The sequence below is a fragment of the Danio rerio genome, chromosome 2 (assembly GCF_052040795.2).
Source record: "Danio rerio strain M-AB ecotype USA chromosome 2, GRCz13ab, whole genome shotgun sequence".
Taxonomy (NCBI): Eukaryota; Metazoa; Chordata; class Actinopteri; order Cypriniformes; family Danionidae; genus Danio; species Danio rerio.
In genome coordinates this window covers 18,647,113-18,667,549 of record NC_141022.1, presented here as the reverse complement: position 1 = coordinate 18,667,549, position 20,437 = coordinate 18,647,113, and positions in this window count along the sequence as shown.

Genomic DNA, 20,437 nt, shown 5'->3' with positions numbered 1-20,437 from the left:
TCTAAATACTATGTAGCTGTTTTTGTAGCCTGTGCCTTTAAATGCAAATGAGCTGCTTCTCCCTGCCCACTGCTCTGACATGTGTATCTGCTTCTCCTGTGTTACATCAGATAAACAACAGTCAGTGATAGAGACAGACAGAGATGAAGCTGAAATACAGCTCATTAGTTAAAAATACCAAGTAAGTTTATTTGTGTATTTGTGATGGAGTTTATGTAAGCCTTTCTGAAATGATGAGTCTCACACAAATGCTGTTTGCTGTACCATTTACTGACATCATCCCAGTTTTTTTTTGCAAAAAAAAAATGTTCTGTGGACGTGTATAAGTGTTGTTGGTAACACTTTACAATAAGGTTCATTAGTTAATAGGGATGTAACGGTATTGTAAATACCGTCATACCGCAATATTAATTTTTTTCGATATTACCGAAGTCGCATGACTCGGTAAAACTATAGGTCTTCTGAGAAAATTTGCTCAGGCGAATGAAGCGAACGGGAGGTAGCTTAAACTACATTTCCCATCAGCCCAGGCGTGGCCATAATCCTTTGCGGTCTGCTGTCGCTACAGATCCAGTAATGCGGAAATGGAGTGTGCTGCTAGTAGCGGAGATGAAAAAAAGATGGAAATGATCGAATCTAAAGCGGGTGTTGTCGCCGCGCGCGTGCTGAATAGCAGTGTTGTCGCGCGCGTTCTGATCAGCTGTGTTGTCGCGAGCGTATTATAAAGCGCCGAGGGGGGGTTGAGCGCGCATTTTTAAGAGCGGTGTTGTCTACTGAAGGGCTGGACGGAGGTTGTGTCGCGTCGCGGGGGCACTTTTGATCGTTTTGGAAGGGCATATTCTATCCAAGACTAAAAAGGGCATGTGCACTGCACAGGTTGAGCCCTATGTGTGCACGTGCCTGCAAGTTGGTGAATACGACTAATAGCAGTCATGGGGACTGCAGAAACACAGCACACTGTTCAGATTGATGCAGACATTGACTTGTACCGCAAAGAGACCTCTATCTCACTCATGGTTTGTCTTCTCAAGTGGGGGAAAGACAATGCAAAACGTTACCCACTGCTGTCAACATGGGCCAAGTCATATCTCTGTCCCAGAATCCTCAGTCCCAAATGAGAGGGTTTTTTCTGTTGCAGGGGACATTGTAAATACCCAGAGATCCCAGCTTTTACCAGATTATATTTATATGATAATTTTCCTTTAAACCCATCTCTATCTAAGTGAGTGAGTGATTAAATGTTGAATGTGATGAGTTTTCAACAATACTAAATTGAAACTTTATTTATAAAATAAAGTTTCAAAACTTTATTTATAAAAAAAATGCACAGCACTTTATTTATAAAATTTTTTGTTATTAAAATTGAAGTTCCTGTTTCAAAGCTTACAGATAGATGGCTAATTTGTATGTCATTGACACTTTTGGCACTTTTTTGGAGTATTTTCATAAGTTTTGTTTTCCTGTAAATGATTCAATAAATACCGTACCGTGACATTCATACCGAGGTATTACCGTACCGTGAAATTCTGATACCGTTACATCCCTATTAGTTAATGCATTTACTAACACAAACTAATCATGAACAACACATGTACAGCATTTATTAATCATAATTGAACATTTACTAATGCATTATTAACATTCAAGTCCGAGCTTGTTAACATTAGTTAATGCACCATGAGTTAACATGAACTAACAATGAACTACTGTATTTTCATTAGCTAACGTTAATTAATATGAACAAATACAGTAGTAAATGTATTGTTCATTGTTTGTTTATCTTAGTAAATGCATTAATTAACATTAACCAATGAACCTTATTGTAAAGTGTGATCGTGTTATTATACAAACATGACGCCTGTCAATTAATCTGGTGGGTGGGGAAAACCACACTCCCGCCTCACGTTGCGGTGGGCCTCAAAATCACTGGGATTAGGGTCAGGAATTAAAAAAAGAGACTTGTTGTGTTTATTTCACTTCAATACGACAGTGGACACACTATACATTCACACGGTTCTGTCCAAACAGCTTACAAAGGTTTGATTTTCTTCATAGGTGCCCTTTAAACATTTTTACCAAAGTATCTTTATTGAACATAATCTTTTTTGCGTAATCTTTTAATGATTTTTGACACAAAAGAAAATTCAATAATTTTGACCCATAACATGCAATATAAGACATTTCACATTCATAAGACATTCCACATTCAAACAGCCGCTATGAGAACTTACTATAAAAGGATGATCAGTAGCTTGTATTACATTGTTTTCCGTTTTTTTGGAAAAAATTAAAGAGATATCATGAAGTTGCCTTATTTATTTAAAAAAATACAATATGGGGATATAGTCATTAGTGGAGCCACACAGAATCTGCAGAATGTTTTTGCTATTTCTGCACAGAATTTTGTAGATAGTCTGCGGATAGTCTTATGTGGAATGGTTTTGGAAGTATTGTAATTAAAACTTAATACATGACTAAAAAAAAAAAAAAACCTTTTTAACTGTTATTTAATGTTTACAATGCAAATCCAATTAGATCCACTTGGTAAACAAAGCAAGTCTCTCATGTAATATATCTCCTAAAAGGTTGTACACTATATTGTAAATAAATCATATAAACATTTTTATATTGTCAATGATATTACTGAAATTAATTTAAAAACTAAATAAATTTTAATGTACACACGTTTACACAAGTAAATAAATAGACTGCATGATTGCCTAAAAATCTGCAGATTTCTGCTCACACAGATTCCGTGTGGGCCTAGTCATTAGTCACAGTTACTGTTTAAAGATCGTATTGTCATCTTTTCATCATCTCATCTCAGTTGCAAACATCTTTCATTTCATCATAGATTTCATTGGTACAAGTGGTATTCTAATTATAAGATGTAATAGATGATTTCATCTGGCGGTCTGACTCTGCAGTTTGGCTGGGGTGAGACTGTCACAAAGGCCTCCTTCTCTTCAGGCCTGATATCATTTAACAGCAGTGTTCGCTGACAGGAGGCCTGCCGTTCAGAGCGATATCCATCTGAGCTGCTCTGACTCACTGTGCTGAGATCAGTCATCGCTCTGTCTGTTTCTGAAGCTCAGGTGCTCCTGAACGCTGACACTGATTCTGGACTCAAGCCTGTTCCTTCTCTTGTCATGCAGTGGAATGGGTGCTTAAGGTTGGAAAGAGGCACAGCGGCTGCTAGGCACTGAGAAATAGAAGTTTATTTATTTTTTTGTCAAGTAAGTTTTATTGAAGTCAGATTCTGAAGGAAAAGGATTCTGTTTTGCATATTTTGTCCACATATAACATAGGCAAAGCAGATAGAAAGAGAAAAAAGAAAAAGAAAAACAATATGAAAATCATAATTCATTCATTCATTTTCTTTTCAACTAAGTCCCTTTATTAATCAGCGGAATGAACTGCTAACTTATCCAGCACATGTTTCATGCAGCGAATGCCCTTCCAGCTGCAACCCATCACAGGGAAACATCCATACACAGTCACACACATGCACTACAGAAAATTTTAGCTTACCCAATTCACCTGTACCATATGTGTTTGAACATGTGGGGGAAACCGGAGCAACTGGAGCAAACCCATGTGCTACCCACTGCGCCACCATGCTGCCCTGAAAATCTTGATAAAAAAAATAATAAAAATCCACCCACATAACATGCCAACTTGTTTACAAAGACCTGTTTAAACAACAGAGTGTGATGACAAAGCAGATTAAAACATTACAGAAAGGATTCATTATACCACAAAGTTTTTTTTTCCTAGCTAACACATAAAAGGATTTAAAGTTTTGTCAAATTGTTTTTTTTTTTCTTTTTTTATAGTATCTAATTCGCTCAAATGTAACATAGAGGTATTTTCTCCAAGCCACAGTTTACACTTAGGGGATTTATTTTATTTCCAAAACAGTAGCAGTAGCTTATTGGCAGTAGTTAAACAGAATGCGAACAATTTATGTTGTGTGCAGTGCATCCGGAAAGTATTCATAGCGCTTCACTTTTTCCACATTTTTAATGTCACAGCCTTATTCCAAAATGGATTAAATTAATTTATTTCCTCAAAAATACACACACATTATCCCATAATGAAGATTTTTTGAAATTGTTGCAAATTAATTAAAAATGAAAAAGCTGAAAGATCATATGTACATAAGTATTCACAGCCTTTGCTCAATACGTTGCGGATGCACCTTTGGCAGCATTTACAGCCTCAAGTCTTTTTAAATATGATGTCACAAGCTTGGCACACTTGTCTTTATGAAATTGTAACCCATTCCTCTTTGGATTGGATGGGAATTTAATACAATTTTTGAATAATACAAAATTATTACACTATAGGCAACACTTTATTTTGATAGACTATTTGAGTATTATTAGACTGTCTGCTGAATATCTGTTGATACTGCTCCTTCAACAGACATTCATTCATTCATTCATTTTCTTGTTGGCTTAGTCTCTTTATTAATCTGGGGTTGCCACAGCGGAATGAACCGCCAACTTATCCAGCAAGTTTTTACGCAGCGGATGCCCTTCCGGCTGCAACCCCTCTCTGGAAAACATCCACACACACATACACACACACTCATATACTACGGTCAATTTAGCCTACCCAATTCACCTGTACCGCATGTCTTTGGACTGTGGGGAAAACCGGAGCACCCGGAGGAATCCCACGCGAAGGCAGGGAGCACATGCAAACTCCACACAGAAATGCCAACTGAGCCGAGGTTCGAACCAGCAACCTTCTTGCTTTGAGGCGACAGCACTACCTACTGCTGTTTTCTGTTCAACTGTTTACTGTTTTGGAGCACATTAGCTTATAGATATTCTAAAAACTAAAAACAACTGATACTAACATATGAAAAGATTCATGGGACCTTTAATGATATCGTCCAAGAAGTACCATTTTGGAGGTCACAACAACAGTTAGTAATGGATGTGATCTTTTCTGGTTGGTGGATTTATCATTTGTTTGACATTCTATTGTGTTCAAAAGTGATGTTTAAATGACGTAAAGCTATGCCTTTAGACCAGAGGCACTGTTCAATTGCCTAATTTGCCTTTAGGTGGAATAAATTCACATTTCAATAATATTATGCCTAATTTAAAAGTGTTCATTTGATTGATTTACACTAAAGCTTGTAAAGTAATATTTTCTGTTTTTCAGTAGATACATTATTTGATAGACTTTGTTTACCAAATAAATGGATCTAATTGGGTTTGCATTGTAAAAGTTAAAAAGCTATAATTTTTTTTATTTCATGTATTAAGTTATTAGTTATGATACTCCCAAAATAATAGCAAAAACCCGCAGATTTTTTTTTACAATTTTCACCACAGAAATAGCAAAAAATGCTACACTTCAATATGACCATTAACGCCACAAGTGGCATTGCTGGCACACTAAAGGATTAAGAATATGTTGTTTTTGGTATAACTACAGTTTGCGACTCTGCCGCCAGTATAGGCCTAAGCTTTTTTTTTTCCATAAAGATAACTGCAGGCTGGTTATAGCGCTTTACTCCATAAAACATGTCAGTTCATGTCAGTTAATTAGTACAAAGTTAATATTTTTATCCATTTCTCAAAGAATGTAGGTAATATATTTTTGTGCATTTGAACAAAACAGATTTATTAAACTGATATATTTACTAAAATAATATTTTTGTCTCCAAACATCTTTAGAAATAGAAAATAAAATACATTTAAATTCATGTGAAATATTGGAAAAAACATTTACAAACTACAAAATTTCAACAAAATTGTACACAGTTTTAGTTTCTCTTGAATTTTGCACTCCTTTTTTAAAAAAAAGTATTTAATATTTTTCCCTAACTTATCAATTTGGGTGTGCTAATTTTGAATCGTTATCATTAACAAAATAACTTCACTCAAAAAATTACTGTTGTGGCTTGATCAAACTACTTATTTAAAATTAGTTGAATCAACACAATTCTTAAGTTTTTTTGGGGGGACAACTTTGGGGGTTGTTTTATGTTAAATCCACTTAAAGGGGATTTATTTTACCTCTCTTAAAAGATGTAATATACGACTTTGGTGTCTTCAGAATGTGTCTGCAAAGTTTCAGATCAAAATACTGAACAGTTATTAAATAATGTAAAATCTGCCCATTTTGGTGTCTGAGTACATTGTAGCTGTTTTTTTAGTGTGTGGCTTTAAATCCAAATAAGCTCTCTCCACCCAGTGCCCAGTGCGTGTCTGCTTCTTTTGCAGTATGTCAGATAAACAGCAGTCAGTGATAGAGATAGACATGGATGAAGCTGAAATAAGATCACTAGTCAAAAATACCAAGTAAGTTTGCTTGATGTATTTGTGATGGAGTCTGTTAATCATCATCTTTCTGAAATGATGAGTTAAACACAAATGCAGTTTGCAGTACACACATACACATATGGGCTTTTACTGACACCATGTGACTGGTGATCATACCGGTTAAGAATTACATAGCAATCTTACTCTATCACAAACATGCTCTGTTTTAAAACATTTTAAAGCTGATCACAGAGAGTCGTATTTTATTTAAATCCCAGTTTCCTTGCAAAAATGTTGTGTGATAACATAACACATGTTATTACATGGCACCTGTCAATCTATAAGTGGGCGGGGAAAACCGCACCCCTGCGTCACGTTTCGGTGGGCCTCAAAATCACTGGGATTTGGATCCTACACTGTAAAACCCAAAAAGTTAAGGTAACTCAAACCATTTGAGGAAACTGATTGCAAAAAAACATTTAATTTTAAAAACTAATCCTAATGAGTACTGTAAACTTAATCCATTTGAGTAAACAAAGCATTTTGAGCACAGTAAAACCTGATAAATAAAGAGAACTCAAACCAACTGAGTATTGTATAATTCAATAATTTAAGGCAACTCAAACCATTTGAGGAAACCGACTGCAACAAACCATTTGAATCTATATGAGTAATGTGAACTTACTCCATTTAGGTAATGAGGCATTTAATCAACATTTAATTTAATTTATTTACCTTTAACACTAAGTTCAAAACTCTATTCAAATGTGTAGAATTAACTTTCAATAAAGTTTGACCACAATCATTTCATTTGATGAAGTTGACTGTTGGGGTTTACAGTGTACTCAAATGTCGTAACTGCTTTTTTATTTCCTCAATATGCTTCCAAGCAAACAGTTTGAGGGATATTTTGGATTATTCTGCGCTCCTTTATTGTAATTTCAGTGTACTTGTCACATATTCCCAGTGAAACTCTTAAATCATATTACGGCAGTAGGAGCCGAACAGGAACAGTAGTTGAGATTTAACCTGAGGCATGTTCAGAAAGAGCCACGAGGGCCGCGGCGCAGCGCAGCACGGCAGTGATTGATGGCCAGCCTTGTTTGCCAGAGGATGGAAGCAGGTCTATCTCTCTCCACTTCAGAAAGGTGTGAGCTGACAGCAGGAGACTTCAGAGGAAAAAGAAAGAGACAGAGAGCGAGCGAGAGAGCATCCCTCAATCCTGTGACCTAAAAGTGTCACCTCTTGGTGTTGAATAAGAGACAGGAGCGAGTGAAGAGTTGTGTGTTGTGTGGGTGTGACTTACCTCACCATACCAATTCAGCAACTGTAGATGAGGAGAGTCAATAAAGCCCTGCGTTACACTGTATGTGTAGGATTGAGGGCCTCAATGACTTCATCAGCACTTTTGAGTAATTAAACACTTGCGGATCAAAGCTGTCGAAGGGAACAAACCCTGAGTGGACCGCAATGAATCCCACTGATTCAACCTTGGCCGGGTGTCCTCATGCACTCACTGTCCCTTTGGGCTTTGCACTTTGTAATACATCTGCCATTAAAGCCAATTTGCAGTGCATTGCAAGTAGTGCGGTTGTATACGTGTGTTGTTGCGGTAACAAACCTCAGGACTCAAGAGGGTTGCGAGTACTACTTAACAGTGGCTCCACTGTAGTTGATCCTAGAAAACTAATTATTAATGAATTATAGTTTCACGTGTGAATGTTTTTGCTGTAAAGTAGGTGTGTGTGATATGGTGTTTTTTGAAAAAATCTTAAAATGTCTCCACGATCAGTCAGGACCAGTGTTCAGGGTAACGCGTGTTGATAAGTAACACGCGTTTAGCCATGAGAAGATAACCATGTTAAAGGTATGCCGCAGTTTGGAAAAGTCAAGGTTTTAAAACCGAAAAACATTTCTGCTATACTGTTCCTAAGGTATGAGTAAGATTTTTTATTTACATTTTTTTTAAGACAACAGTATCTCTCACAAAAAGATCCCAAAAGATACCATTTCCCATCTACGGAACTTCAACACTGCGTCTAACCAGAACGCTAGAGGATCACCATTTTTATACGCGTCTTGAAGCACATGTGAAATCAATCTAATGTAATTAAGCAGGTGTCATCAGACCAAAGAGTATAAAAGCCTGCACTGAGCATTTTTTGTTATTTGTTTTGCTTTCAAGAAGCACACATGTGAAAATACACTCTCTTTCTGTGACCGTTCATTACTGACTTGCATACACAACATACAAAAAAACTGATAACTTACTTTTTTGTTTTTGATATGGCAGAGAAAAACCTTAAACGTTGTGTGCCTCCATGCCCCCGTTTTATCACGGCTGGTGACTCACATGATTTGTGTTTAGAGTGTTTGAGAGCAGAGCATGCCCTGGCAGCATTTGAGAATGCTGACTGTGGACACTGCGATGCTCTCTCCCGCAAAGTGCTGCGTAGTTGGAGGGAGTTCTTTAATAAAGCTCTCGCTGCGCACGCTCCTCGTGGTTCAGGTCCCTCTTGTGCTGAGGACTTCGGTCGTGGGGTTCGCAGCTAGATCTGGCTGATGAGATGGAAATAGACTCTGTCCTTTCTCTTTCTGTATACGCGAGATCTGATCCTTCCTCGGGAGCGTCAGAAGCACGCTCTGTGGTTTCTTCTGCGTCTCCTGGGAGGGCGGCCTCCTCCGTTTCCAAGGAAACAGAGGCGCCACAGCAGCAAACGCAAAGAGCGTCGGGGATTCTGCCACCCCAGTCAGTGGAATATGAGGAGTTAGTGGAGGTGATTTCATGTGCTTTGATGTAATAGACTGGCAGCCAGCACGTGAGCAGCAGCAGCTGCATCTGACAGGAATGCTGGATGAGAGAGAATTACCTAGTAGAGTAGATCCTCCACTGAGGGACCTCCCCTTTTGTCCTGAACTACATGATGCTGTTTCTAAATCATGGAAAAATCCGTATTCAGCATGGTTAATGACACCAAAAACAGCTATTTATTCAGCAGTTCGTGGGCTGGAGGGAAAAGCATGTACAGAAATGCCTATGATAGAAGGGGATTTAGGGCGTCATCTATGTCCAGATTTAAAATCTGCAAGGGTCCCTCCTTTGTCGTCTAGACCATTAAGGGTAACATCGGGTCTAGTTGGCAAAGCATATATGATGGCGGGTCAGTCTGTTGGATGCCTGCACACTATGTCAGTGCTGCAGGCATATCAGGCTGACCTAATTAAAGAGTGCCTAGATGGTGGGGGAGCGTCACACGAACAGCTCCGAGAAGCTCTTCGGGCATCAGATCTAGCTTTAAGAGCTACTAAAGAGGCGACCTCTAGTTTGGGGCGATCTATGGCTACCCTGGTGGCTACTGAGCGGCACCTCTGGCTGACACAAGCAGAGGTGTCAGAAACCGATAGAGCTATTTTTATGGACGCTCCAATATCGAGCTCAGGGCTCTTCGGTGTCGCCGAATCCTTTGACAGAGTTAAAAAACGCTCTAGCTCCCTCTGGGACTTTCTCCCCCCAAGATCAAAAAGTCAGGGGGCTGTTAAAAGACAGCCCCAGCCATCAACCAGCTCTTCATATTGTGCTGTACAAAAGCAGAGCGTGGCTTCTCTGGCTTCCCCTCAGAAAAAGATGGCCTGGAGAGCACACTCTCAGCCTGAGCCTACCTCAAAAATTCTCACAAGGACAATAGTAATTTCGAGGAAGGCGAAAGATAAAAGGAAGTCCTCACGTGTTGGGAGTCAGGCTTTCCAAGGCACCCCCTGGACATCGATAGCACCATTCGGTACCCTCACTGAACCAGGGTCCGTGGGAAAAGGGACAGACCACCTCACCACTTATGCTGGTGGGGGCGCTCTGTGTCTCCCGGGATGGGTGTTCCTCATTGTCTGAGGGCTTTGGGGGCCCCACCCCTCTTCGGGGGGTCCAAGAGCAACCAGAGGCCAGTCTCGAGAGGCTGGTACCCCTAGCACATTTTTTGGCAGCGTGGAAACACCTGCCGATAGTGTCTCAGTGGGTCCTGTTCACGGTGGAACACGGCTACAATGGGGAGAACATCATCGTTACTGGCACATAAACTGCTTGGAGATGATGGCCGTGTTTCTGGCCTTAAAACACTTTCTCCCAGATCTAAGGGGCCATCATATTCTAGTCTGCACGAACAACACATCTGTGGTTACTTACATCAACCATCAGGGAGTCTGAGGTCTCAAATGCTATGCAAACTAGCACATTGGGCCCAGAACAAAATTCTGTCCATCAGGGCAATGTATGTCCCAGGCCATGTGAACATAGGAGCAGATCTCCTGTCGAGGCAGAGGGTGAGATTCAGGGAATGGAAACTTCACCCCGAGGTGGTGGAGACCATTTGGGAAAAATTCGGGAGAGCACAGGTAGGCCTATTTGCTTCCCAAGAGACCACACATTGCATACTGTGGTTTTCTCTCTCGCATCCAGCCCCACTGGGATAGGATGCCATGGTGCAGACAATGCCGAGGCTACGTCTGTATGCTTTTACTCCGGTCGCTCTGCTCCCAGGAGCCTTGGAGCGGGTCCGTCAAGACAGAGTCCAGTTACTGCTGGTAGCCCCGTTTTGGGAGGAATGATACTTCATCCCCGACCTGTGGAAACTGTGGGTGTGGCCTCTGAGGGGGCCCACCTCATAGAGTATGGACTGTCAACCAAGGTTGCTCAGACCATTCTAAGCTCCAGAGCTCCCTCCACAAGGAAGCTTTATGCCCTAAAATGGGCTCTCTTTTCAGCTTGGTGCAGAGAACACCAGCTGAACCCAGTCAACTGTCAGGTAGCCTCAGTGCTGGAATTTCTCCAAGATCGCCTGTCTGCTGGGTTAGCTGCATCCACTCTGAGAGTGTACGTGTCAGCCATAGCGGCTTACCGTTCCCCCCTAGATGATGAGTCACTAGGACAGGATCCGCTAATTTGTCACTCCCTTCAAGGAGCCATAAGGCTAAGGCCTGTCAGCACACACAGAGTACCAACATGGGATTTAACATTGGTGCTCTAGGGCATCTCTTTTCCCCCATTTGAGCCACTGCAGGAAGAGTCAGATAATTTTCTGACACTAAATACAGCTTTTTTATTAGCTATTTCTTCCTTAAAAAGGGTTGGTGACCTTCAGGCTTTGTCGGTTGCACCTTAATTTCTGGAGTTTGCTCCAGGCATGTCTAAAGCCTTTCTTTATCCCAGACCGGGTATGTGCCCACTCATGTGGCGAGACCTGCTGTGCTGCAGGCCTTTAATCCGCCCCCATTTCAGTCGTCGGACCAAGAGAAATTAAATTTACTCTGCCCAGTTAGGGCTCTGATTACATATGTTAACCTGGGTTATCATCTGGAGAAAGAGTGAACAGTTACTGGTCTGCTTCGGACCCTCAAAGAGGGGAAGTCCGGCGAATAAGCAGACAATAAGTAATTGGATAGTTGAGACTATCTCAATTACCTATCAGGCTGCTGGACGTCCAACACCTAAATTTGTTAAGGCCCACTCCACAAGGGCTGTAGGGGCCTCCAAAGCTTCTGTTTCAGGCTCTACCCTTTCTGACATTTGTTTGGCGGCAGGATGGTTGACACCACATTCATTTGTGCGTCACTATCCACTCGATGTAGACCCCTCACCAGGGTCCTCTATTCTCACTGCGTTGTGTGCATTCACAGTCAGCAGTAAGTCTGGCCCAGTGGGTATTGCGTTCCCCTAGCGTTCTGGTTAGACGCAGTGTTGAAGTTTCCTAGATGGGGAAAGTCTCGGTTTACGTATGTAACCATAGTTCCCCGAGAGGGAACAAGACACTGCGTCTTCCGCCATACTCTCTTCTGCCTGTTACTTCTTTCAAGCAAATTTGAAGATAACACTGAATGCTCAGTGCAGGCTTTTATACTCTCTCGTCTGACGACACCTGCTTAATTCACATGTGCTTCAAGACGCGTATAAAAGAGGTGATCCACTAGTGTTCTGGTCAGACGCAGTGTCTCGTTCCCTCTCGAGGAACTATGGTTACATACGTAACCCGAGATGTTTTAAATTGCAAAAAATCTGCTTCAGAAATAAAGAAATAAAGATGTCAGAAATAAAGATGTAATTATATGCAGCTATTTTAGCAAGCTTACATGCAAGTAAGTTAAAACATGAATTTACGTTTTGTAACACATTTTACATTACATTTCAGTTAAAGTACATATTAGTTAAGGTCACTTAATATAAACTGGCACCTAAACTTTATCTGATAAAAAAACTATGATAAAAACTAGGGATGTAACGGTATTGTAAATACCGTCATACCGCAATATTAATTTTTTTCGATATTACCGAAGTCGCATGACTCGGTAAAACTATAGGTCTTCTGAGAAAATTTGCTCAGGCGAATGAAGCGAACGGGAGGTAACGAAAACTACAATTGCCATCAGCTTATGCTTGACCATCATTCCTTGCGGTCTGTTGTTGCTACAGATCCAGTAATGCGGAAATGGAGTGTGCTGCTAGAAGCGGGGATGAAAAGAGCTGGAAAACTCTAAGCAGGTCGCACACCAGAAGCGCCGCTCGGCGCCGCGACACGGCGTGTACATGACAGATTAAAGTATCGCACACCAGACGCGCACATTCGAATGATATTTAACATGAAACTAATCAGATGGCGCTCTGTGGCGCGGCTGATAAATGAACTGCGTCCTGAGCCGTCGCCGGGCGCCGCCGACAGCCGCCGGTGTGTGTATCCTGATAGAAACCTATGATTAGAATTCTAAAATACATGGCGCTGCGTGGCGCTGCGCGGCGCGCCGCCGAGCGTCGCTTCTGGTGTGCGACCTGCTTTACACACACAGTTCAGTCCTGCATTATCTCCGTGTAAGTTCAGACTTCGCAAGTTTGATCAAGGCTGCAGTCTCTTCTTCTCAGTTTGATATGGAAAAGCAGATTATACCGAGGACACGGGTAAATCTTCAAAGGGAACCATGTACTTTATAACTTCATTCACATCACCCTGGCTTCGTTGTTTCACTTTCTCAACAATAAAATGTAAACATGATTTAAGGAACTGCCTATTTTCATTTTAATATTAGCAACTTAGACAGCAGACATGTTGAGGCGCCGTGCTACATAAGATGAGCGTCATCTTCACTGTGTGGATATTTATAACAAAACGGAGCCGATAACAACTGCCTCCTTTCAATTTCAGTGAAAATACGAAACACAGCCTCTCTTTTGCTGAGTATCAGTTTTAAGAATCGATAATGGCCATTTTAAAAGTATAACATACAATAAGTTTATACATTATAGGAAATAAAGGCAAGCGATCAGTCAATATACAGAATGTACGTGGTTACATTAATCATTAACTCATCTTTGCGCTCAGCCAAAACACGTTACCTGAGAACAAGTAATAGATTCCAATGCCCAAAGTCAGGGAATATGTCGTTAGATAAAGACCACAAGATAAATGAAATATCCCGTTTAATAAATATAGTGAGATTAGATCCAGCGGGAGATGCTTGATGAGAAGTCCGACTAGCAGAGCTCTCATCTGGGTAGATGGGCTGAGTGTGATTAAATGTTGAATGTGATGAGTTTTCAACAATACTAAATTGAAACTTTATTTTTTTTTACATGGTTTAATAGTTTTTTGTTATTAAAATTGAAGTTCCTGTTTCAAAGCTTACAGATAGATGGCTAATTTGTATGTCATTGACACTTTTGGCACTTTTTTGGAGTATTTTCATAAGTTTTGTTTTTTCCTGTAAATGATTCAATAAATACCGTACCGTGACATTCATACCGAGGTATTACCGTACCGTGAAATTCTGATACCGTTACATCCCTAATAAAAACCCATTTACTGAATAAATTCCAGCATGTGGATCAGAAAAGTCAAATTGCATAACATCTGAAATGTTGTTTTGGTCATTCTAATGGCCCGTTTCCACTGAGTGGTACGGTACAGTTTGGTTTGGTACGCTTTTATGGCCGTTTTCACTGTCAAAAGGCATACAGAACCGAATCGTACCGTACCACTTTTTCGGCACCCATTCGAAAGGGTACCAAACACGAGAAAGGGTACCAAAAGGCGGAACTACACACACAGCTGAACGTTATTGGTTTACAGAGATATGACATTCGCTTACGCAACAAGTCAGAATGACAAAAAAAAAAAAACACTGTTTAAAATACACAGCGAGAGATTACAGCGGAATTATATATACATATAATAACGAGCAATGGTCAACCCAGGCTCGAACAAACCTTGTTGTCGTCTTGATGAACAACCACAAAAACAATGGAGTAGAGCAGAACCCTGTGCCTCGTAGTTTTTTTATGAGCCAGTCTGAAGCGCGAGCGTTTTCACTTTACTGCTTGCGCTCGTCGCACGTCTATATCTGAAATAGCAAACTTCTTGAGCTGATGATAATAACGTGCGCTTGATTATTGACGTGCTTTTGAAACCCGATCCTGTAAGACCCTGACAAATGAGATGGTGAAGCACGGAAAAAGAAGGAGAAGCCGGGAGAAAAGTAGGACAATATTTCTTTAACAAACGTGAACAAACTGACTTGTTTTAATTTTTTCTTCACCTTTTGGACTAATATGAACTGGGAATGATGTAATTACTCTCTAACAGAGGCTACACGTGCTGCTGAAGATTACACACACACAGAAAAGAGGTTTTCACTGACTGTAGGCTATATTTTGTGTTGCTTTTAACCTAAATAAGGATGAAATGTCTGATGTGTGTAGTTTTTCTGTAGTTGGTAACATATTGGAGACTTTAAGGGTCTGTATGTGTTTATATATGTTATTATTATAACATATATAATTATTATCATATGATATGTGAGCGACCTGTACAGCTTTACTGTAGACATTTTCACAAGCGAGAATGATGCGACTGAAACTTCCTGTCATACACCACGCCCACCAAAAGGGTACCCTTGGTAGTGGAAATGCAAGCTTGATAAAGGTGACTGGTACCTACCTGTACCGTACCGTACTGTACCAGTCAGTGGAAACGAGCCATAAAATGCCTTAGCCAAAGTCCATCATAAAGGTGGTACAGTATATTACCTCCAGGACTGTCTTGAGCATCTCTCTGGTCTTCAGAAGTCAATTATTGTGCTTGTTGAATTTTGTCTTCTGAGGCACAAGCAAAGATATATATGATAAAGGCCCAAATAGATTCACCTACTGCAGCAAATTCCATTTTTTCTTTTGGAAATTTGTTGCCATTTCATCAGGAAGTGATGATTTGGTTCTCATTGGATGGACACAGTACTTTATTTGCAAATGTGTTATGCTAAATTCCAGTTTTGCACACAAGTGTAATTTGCATCTTTGAATGGAAACATAGAGCCGAACAAAGTCATTTTTACAAACGTTTCAAGATATTGAAATGACACAAGGGTGATTAATTACAGTTTTTCTCAGTCGCTTTGGTGCATTTCTCACAACACTATTTACATTTGCGCAACAGGTCATGCATTTCTCAAAACAATTAGTTATTTGTGCACATCCTAGTAGCAGTTTCTCATTCCTTTCAACAAATTGCAAATGCTTTTGGACAAGCATCAATTGCTTTCATACAACTCTCTGCTGTTTATAACATTATCATTTGCTTCTGTCATGTCAGTCAAAATGAACTAAACTTGTAAATGCTGAATAGTCATTCCATATAAAACTAACAGTCCTCATTTCATTACTTGAGTCATTACATACAAAAATGTTGAACTTGATGTCAAAATCGGTCAAGCAAACTTTAAAAAAAAATATTTTAAATCTTTATTTTCCTGAAAATGTCTTTAAAGTTGAACAATTTCATGAATGATTTACAGACCTGTGTGTATTGCAGGTTTAGGTCCAATATGTACTGCAGTATTGTTTACAGTTGTGCAAAGTTCAACCGAAAGGAAGTTTATGTTTTTTTGTAAATAAGGGTGTGTTTATTCTTTTGCATGATGCTGTGAATAAAATAGGATTGTAAAGAGCAAATGCAGAGTAAAAATGTGAAACATACATATTCAGTGGATTGTTCTCAGATACCTCACTAAATGGAGTGATGTCTAACTTTACTGTAGTTTTCAAATGGCTGTGCAAATAGTATATAGTGCTGTCTTGAGAATTTTCAGGAAGTGTCACCAAAATCTGAATTTTTAGCATTGGAAAAAATTACAGAGTAAACTGTCAATGAAAACAGGACAAAGCCATTTGACTATCTTGTTCATAAACAATGCTGTCAGGACTTTTCATCTTGATGATTGTGACACTTTATTTGACATCAATACTTGTTTTTGATGAATGAACTATCCATTTTGAGTTATTGATGCACTTTTGCATATTATCAACAAGGTCTTGTATTTTGTACTAAGTGTTTTGAGAAATGCATTAACTGTTGTGCAGAAATGTACTGGTGTTGTGAGAAATGCACCAAAGCTACTGAGAAAAACTGTAATAACATAAATTTAAGTTTTAGGTAAACTAATCCTTAAACAATGTGTAAACACCAAACCCTAGCATGTTTTGAACTAGCATCCTTCTGTCTCACACCGTTTGCAAATTTGACAGGATGTCCCTCTATAAAGAAAGTGTCATTTCACACCATCCGGTTTTATTGATTATGTCTTCACACTCTTCTTTTTTTACACCCTGTTATTTCCTTTAGGCCTCCTCCTCTCTCTCTAAACATAGCAGGTTAGACACACTGGTGTTTAAGTTGTTTGTATGTTGTTGTTTTTTTTTCTCTCCCATGTCTGATTCAGCTCTTGTTGCACTTGTAGAAAGTCTCCCTTGTGCTCTGATACCACTACATGTTTTCAAAAGACGATAAATGCTTTCATTCCAGACACAGGGATCTGGGGCACAATATATTATTTATAGTCTCTGTTGGTGTGATACATAAATAATTTGTTCCAGAGGGCTTGTAGGGGTGGGACTGGGGGAGGTGATTTGCAATTTAAGTCCAGAGATGCTTCTTATGCCATTGAGCTACTATTTTAAATACAAACCAGTGCTATGATATGCCATGCTAATGTAGCAAAGGGGTTCCAGTCAGAGGTTCAGGGTAAGATTCAGAATATGCTAACAGATTTCATGGAAAAGCAAGAGTGCTTGTGATTGGTTTAGCTGTTCGGCAAGCAGTAATCTTGTTAAGGTGTCTTTGTTTACAATTTTTACTGTTTTTTTTGTTACACGGAATAGAGGACAATAAGTGCATTCCAAACTGCAAATACTTATGAACTATTCTTTGCCATTTTGTAGTATAAACAGTATACACTGACCGGCCACTTTATTAGGTACACCTGTACTAGTTAACGCAAATTCCTAATCAGCCAATCACATGGCAGCTACTCAATGCATTCAGTCATATACACATGGTCAAGGCCTTGTTGATGCCAGAGTTCAGAGAAGAATGGCCTGACTGGTTCGAGCTGATAGAAAGGCAACAGTCACTCAAATAACCACTTGTCACAACCAAGATATGCAGAAGAGCATTTCTGAACACACAACACATCCAACCTTGAGGCGGATGGGCTACAGCAGCAAAAAACCACACCGGGTGCCACTCGTTTCAGCTAGAAACAGGAAATTGAGGCTACAATTCGCACAGGTTCACCAAAATTGCACTATAGAAGATTGGAAAAACGTTTCTTGGTCTGATAAGCCTTGCTATGGCATTCGGATGGTAGGGTCAGAATTTGGCGTGAACAAAATGATAGCATGGATCCATCTTGCTTTGTATCAACGTTTCAGGCTGATAGTGTTGTTGTAATTGTGTGGGAGATATTTACTTGGCACACTTCGGGCCTATTAGTACCAATTGATCATCATGTCAACGCCACAGCTTACTATTGGGATGTATTATACAATATTATTGGAAGTATTTTTGCTGACAATGTCCAGCCATCCAGTTGTGACCACAGTGTACCCATCTTCTGATGGCTACTTCCAGCAGGATAACGCGTCCATGTGATAAAGTGCAAATCATCTCAGGTTTCTTGAACATGACAAATGAGTTCACTGTACTTAAATGGCCTCCACAGTCAATAGATCTCAATACAATAGAGCACCTTTGGGATGCTCTGAGGAATATTTCCAGTACCTTGTTGAATCTATTACACGAAGGATTACGGCAGTTCTGAAAGCAAATGGGGGTCCAACCCTGTACCTAATAAAGTGGCCGATGAGTCTAAGTAGTGCATTCACACCGAAAAGTCTAATGAGAAGAAGTGCTCTTTAAATACCTGAATGATACTGACAAAAAGAAGTGTGGAATTTTGAACCTTCATACACTAAATGGGCACAGCTATGCACAAAAAAAGAGCAGCTATCAGGCACTAAGGTTGAATTACTTGAATTATTTTGTTCCCTCCAGGGAGCTCTACTCTGCATCTCTATTGGGAGACACAATGGGGATACCATCCCTCTCTTATAACCTTCTGAAGCGCAGGTGAAATCAATCCAATGTAATTGGTGGGACGTAACGTGCATGTGACGTCAGACCAAAGGTATAAAAGCTTCACTCCGCGAATGAGTTTGTTGGTTTTGAAGCACTCATGGCACTGATAAGGCATTACGAGAAGACATTTAAACTGATCCATGCACACACTTTCATTTTCCTAAGACATCTCAGTCTAAATTAATTTATTGGTTAAAATAAAATAGTTATTTTTAATACATGTTTTGTAAAATAATATCTAAATAAAAACTCAACATTAAATATGATTTATTTGTTGAGTCTTGGTTTAGGTTGTTTCCTGTGAACGTTTAAAGGTCGTTTTCTCTTGAGTGGTGGGTTTGTCAGCCCAATTATTAGCTACAAGTATACAAACCATCTGGAATTAAAGAGACAGTTTGCACAAAAGGGTAAGTATGTTCTTTTTTTCTGGGTGGCAATTATAATAATTGTAACATGGAGTGTATTTTGCAGTATTAATTTTTATTAATATTTATACTACATCAATTTCTTCAGGCTTCAACAGCTCTTCAAAAAGAACACAAAGAATGAATTTCTCAGCTTGCAACTCTTGCATCATAACAACAGAGTGTTCATCATACCACCATTTCTGTTTAAGCCAGTTCTGAAGGCAAAAGGGGGTCCAACTCGGTACTTGTAAGGTGTACCTAACAAAGTGGGATTTAATACTGCACTATACCTATAAAGATTGCATTCATTAATTTCAGGAGTGAGAAGTCTCACAACTCTAGTTTCATTTTACTACTCGAATCAGAGTCTGATTATACCCTCAGGAGTGCACATATTTGTGAACAAACCGTATTCATATTCAGTCTTCACACAACACAAAAGTTCAATTAGAGCATTATGCGTGTTTTCGTGACACTCGTATAAGTGCTTGTGTTAACTGCTGAATATTTGATGACTGAGTGACCTAAGCGCTCTGCATTATGCATTAATGATGTCCATGTCCATCAAGCTGTCTTCAAGATGCCCATTTGATGAATCATCGCTAAATACAAGCCCAGATGTCAACGCTCACCACAGGTATTCATCTGAACCAGTGGAGCAGAGCTCAGTGCAGAACAAAACACACTGAATTATGTTTCACCAATGATTACTTGTAAAACGCTGTGTCTGATTAAATTAAGGCAACACACATCTGCTTTCCAGTATATTTCTGTAATGAAAAGAAAAGAGAAAAAAGAAAAAAAAAAAGAAAAAGCAATGTGTTTAATCATAGTGAAATGCAATATTTAATGATATTTTGGAGGATTTTATACCTTAATTTAAGATTTTTTATTAAATGTTTTTTAAGATTTGTGCTGGTACATTGACTGATTAAGGCATTTCATGGATAAGTAGTGTAAATGACAATAAAATCGGAAAAGGCCTGTATTACAGTGTCGCTATTTTGTATTTTGTATTTTTAAAAATGACCTTCCATGCAGTGGGTAACCGCTTTTATTGGATAAAAACATCCATTTGAGATTTAAAACTGAAAGCACACAGTGTATACAGTTTTTGACTTAAAAAAATAAAATATTGCTGTGATTAATATTTTTTATCAAGTGAATGTGATGTCTGAATGAATCATTGCCAGCCCACTTGTTGCATTCACAGACCCAGGGAAAATTGTACCCCGTTTTCCCTTGGAAAACATTCAAGAGTTCACACTTAGCTAATGAATCATTATAAAGCTTGTTTGGC